Consider the following 4887-nt stretch of genomic DNA (forward strand, 5'->3'; position numbering starts at 1 on the left):
TCCATCAAAATATAATTAGGGTGAGAGCATAAATTTTATCTAGATTAAAATACTTTTGTATTGTAACATATCATAATTTTCACTGAATATATGTATAATCAATAAATCATAGTATTTCAAAATTACTTTTTGTTCAAACATAATTTCATAAATCATGCATAATTTAAAGAATAATTATTTATTTTTAAAATAAATATGAAATATCTCGAGAAGATGATTCATTACTTACCTTTTACGGACCATTAAATGAACAAATCGATTAACTTTTAGGAGATTCTTTAGTGCCTATTATTCAAAATTATATTTTTATATTAATTTTAATTCAAAATTAAATTTAAATAAATCTCAAATCAAAATTTTATTTAGGATCAGATCCTTCATTAAACTCGATCAAAATCATCAAAAGGAAGCCTTTCACTGGGCTAATCTTAGAAAAATAACTTCAAGAGAGAAATCCATTAAGAGAGAGAAAATTCTAGAGAAAGTCCAACATTCTAGAGAGAGAAAGTAAGGATTTAGACTGAAGGGAGCGAGAGAAGAGAGAGAAACTATGTTATTTTTTTGTTATTTATTTATCTTTTTTATCTTTTCTTTTCTTTCCTTTCCTTTTTTTCTTTTTTTTTCCTCTTTTTTTTCTTCACGAGAAGAGAGGACCTGTGCATCCTCTTCTCTTCCTTTTCTTCCTTCACGGAATAGGGGAGGTCTTCCTCCTCCTTGTTTTCGAACTAAGAGGCCTCCCCCCTGCCAACCACCACTTCAACTATGGGGCAGTCCCTAGCGACGTCGAGCTACCGGGTCTGGTGACCGACGATGGCCAAACTGCAATGGAAAATCAAAACAAAACAAAAAAAATAGGGGATCCAAAAAATAGTGATTTTCAAATGATTTTTCAGCAAAAAATTCCACAAAAATTCAAGATTAAAACCCCTAAAAGATTGAGAGAGTAAGAGAGAAGAGATTTACCTGATTTTTGAAGGGATTTGATCTGATTTTTGGTGGCCAAGACAAAACTAAGCTGCCGGCAATCAAGAGGAAAAGAAGGAAAGAATTGCAGCAAGCTTTGATGATTTTTGATGAGGAGAAATCAGAGGAATTAGGGCCTTTAAATAGATCACGAATAGGGAGAAATTTAGAGTTTAATTCTACTTTGTTTTTGAGTCGATTAAGATTTACAATCAGTGAAGAACTCCTTGGGAGTTCTTCCGCATGTTCTTATGTCCATGGTGATTATAGGCTTGCTAGCACGTGCAGAGCACATGCTGGCCTAAAGGAAATCTCTATTATTTTTTTTTGTTCTCCTTTCCACTGCTTTAAGAATCGTATAGTGGGTTTAAATCTGGATTCGGATATTACAATGAAGCTTTGTTAAAACTCAGATCTTCTCTCCTTCACTATAACAACTCTTCACTACCGACATGGGGAAGAGTGAGAGACTGTTGCCTTTGGGAGAGAGTGAGCTGCAACAACAGCACACAACAAGTGTCAAAGCTCATGCTATCGAGCCTTGTAGAATATGATCAACTTCAAGATTGGCAATTGAATTTCATCATTTTTTCCTCCTTTCATGAGCTTCAACAGCTTAACTTGTCCTACAATCAAATTGCAGGATCGTTATCACAGATAGGTCAGTCTTGCCCTCATCCAACTTGTTTTTCCAATTTCTTTTAGTCTATTCATATTTTCTATCATCTTGTTATAAATATTTGATTTGAATTCATTTTTTTTAGAAACTTTGTATTTGACAGATATGTCAGAATTGAGAAAGTTGGAAATCCTTAATCTCGGCTATAATAGGCTTACTAAAAATATTCTATTATCTTTCAAAAATCTATCTTCACTTAGTATCTTGCATCTAGAAGAAAACTTGTTCAATGGCGCACTTAATGTGGAAGGTAATAATTTACAAAATCATATGCAACCATTTCTGTATCATGAGACCATTAACATATTGATTATAGTTTATATATTGTCTTTTTAGTTTATGTTATATAGCTGCTCCTTCATTGAACTTGTTTCTCTAAATTTTCAGCCTAGTCATATGCTCTATTCTCTTGTTGTAAATATTTCTCATTTAGATTCTCTTCCTTTGAAAACTTTATATCTGACAGCTATATCAGGATTGAGAAAGTTGAAAATCCTTGATCTCTTTGATAACAGACTCAGGGGAACTATTCTATTATCTCTTAAAAATTTATCTTTACTCAGTATCCTGAATCTAGGAGCCAGTGTCCTGAATCTAGGAGCCAACATGCTAATGGGCACACTTGATATGGAAGGTAATAATTTATGGGCTGCAATTATTTCTCTTTCACAAGATCATGAATATATTAAGCATAATGGTTTATGTTATCTTCTTAGTTTACGTCAGCCTTGCCCTCATCCAACTTGTTTTTCTAATTTTTTTAGCCTATTCATATTTTCCCATCATCTTGTTGTAAATATTTTTAACTTAACATTCTCTTGCTTTGAAAACTTTATATTTGACAGACATATCAGGATTTAGAAAGTTGGAACTCCTTGATCTCAGCTTGAATGATCTCACTGGAGCTATTTCATTATCTTTCAAAAATTTGTCATCTCTCAATGTCGTAAATCTTGAAGGCAACATGCTGTATGACGCACTTAATAGAGAAGGTAGTAACTTACCGGATCATCTGCAATTATTTTTGTCATAAGACCACATTAACAACTTGAATATAATGGTTTATATATTACTCTATATTCCAAGCCTGCTAGGATTGCACAAGCTTAGATTGCTTAATCTTGGAGAAAATCAGCTCACAGGAGGGATACCATAGCTTTGGGAAATTTATCCTCCCTTAATTTCTTATATTTGTTCCAAAATAATCCAACGGGTTCAGTGCCTTGATAGGAAATTTTCCAAATTGGTTGTTCGAAAATCTAATCGTACTAACATATCTGAACTTGAGAAATAACTCAATAGTGGGTGCATTTCATTTTCCGAATCTTCTGAATACCAGCATATCGACAGTTGATCTCTCTATGAATTTCCTCAGTGGATCGATTCCTACATACCTCGGCACAATATTTCCAAATATGGCGGCCCTAAATTTATCCTCAAATTATCTAATTGGAAATATCCCTTCATAATTGGGTAACATGAGTAATTTGCAAATGTTGGATTTGTCCAATAATAATTTGTCCGGTGCAGTACAAATAGCCTGATGATTGATTGCATTGAACTGAGGCTCTTGAAGCTTTCCAACAACAACTTTACTGGAACGTTTCCAAGCAATTTGTCAGACTACCGGCAATTATTGACATTGGAAGTCCAAAATAACCAATTGTCGGGTACAATTCCAGAGAGTATAGGAGTTGATTCATATCTGGAGATCCTTAACCTTGCAGGAAATCAATTCCATGGCCAAATACCATCTCATTTAATCTAACATATCTTCAATTGTTAGACTTATCCAATAATAGCTTCTTCGGGTCATTACCCCTTGCTTCCAATTCGCGTGGATCAGTCTTGCCGGGAATGCTTTAACAGGAAAAGTTCCAAGTACTTATTTCAATATTTCATCCCTTAAAACATTGGATGCCAGCAATAACCAGCTTTCAGGTAAACTGCCAAGACAGATAGGAGAAAATATGTCTTTGGAGATTCTTGTTCTTAGTGGAAATTCACTTGAAGGCTCAATACCACTTGAGTTATGCAAGCTACAGTCTTTACGCATTCTGGACCTTTCGCAAAACAATCTTTCAGGATCAATACCCTCTTGCTTTGGCAACATGCACTTCAGGAAAGCTGATTCAATGGATGAAGATTTGTCTGAGGTTGTTGTCGTTGGTATTCAGTCATCCCTTTATTCGGGTGTGGATGTTTTCTTATATAATATAATGATGGTGGACATCATCACCAAAGGCAACTTATATGCCTACTCAACAGATCATTTGCTTTTGATGTCTGGAATTGATTTGTCTGCAAATAAGTTGAAAGGAAGCATCCCGCCTGAAATTGGAAATCTGGATGAGCTTGTACAATTGAATCTATCATGCAATCAGCTAATAGGTCCAATCCCTGAAACTTTCTCAAAACTCAATCAGATTGAGAGCTTGGACCTATCACATAATCAGTTAAGTGGTACGATACCCCGGCAATTGACTCAACTCAAGTTCTTGGAGGTCTTCTCTGTTGCTTACAATAACTTATCTGGATGTACACCAGATTTCAAAGACCAATTTGGCACATTCGACAAGAGTAGCTATGAAGGTAATGTTAGATTACATGGGCCGCCACTGGAGAAGACCTGTACATCTGCCTCAAGCCCAATTGTGCCACCCCAAGTAGAAAAAAACCAAGAAGATAGCAATGTGGAGGATGATGCCATCTTCTTTGCAATACTTGTAGCATCATTTGTGGCTGGCTTCTGGGGTTGCATTACCTTTTTGTCATGTCATCACACTGGGCTGCACATTCGCAGTATATTGGATGGTTATGTGGACTCCTTGACTGAAAGAATAATAATGGCGGCACATAAGAGAAACCGCATGCAGCGCAGTCGCAGGTGAGATAAACAGTACCTTGTGCACTTCAGCAAGACTTTTTTGGCACTTTGTAATAAAGCAAAGCAAGCTTCTGTTCATCGTAGTAATTTGAAATCTTCAATGCAATCAGGGTTGATATAGGTTTTAATGGCTGCTTCCCTAATTTTTATTTAGGTACTAGTCCTATATAGTTTTTTGTTTAAATGATTATATCGCTCATATGCTTTTTGACAATCAAATGTAGGTTGTGATGATGATACTAAATTATATCCTATTCCATTTTCTCTGATCATTCAAGACCTACCACATTATATGGCCGTATAGCTTTCAAAAACTTTGTTCCAGACTCTTCTAAGCCATGATTATGAACCTTGAGAC

The 4887-nt window shown here is 35.3% G+C and overlaps 1 pseudogene; it reads left to right on the plus strand.

Moving 5' to 3' along the window:
- The first annotated feature begins 3185 nt into the window (after positions 1-3185).
- On the plus strand, positions 3186-4599 carry LOC105036639 (uncharacterized; annotated as a pseudogene).
- The last annotated feature ends 288 nt before the right edge of the window (positions 4600-4887 follow it).

This window comes from Elaeis guineensis, chromosome 1 (assembly GCF_000442705.2).
Source record: "Elaeis guineensis isolate ETL-2024a chromosome 1, EG11, whole genome shotgun sequence".
Taxonomy (NCBI): Eukaryota; Viridiplantae; Streptophyta; class Magnoliopsida; order Arecales; family Arecaceae; genus Elaeis; species Elaeis guineensis.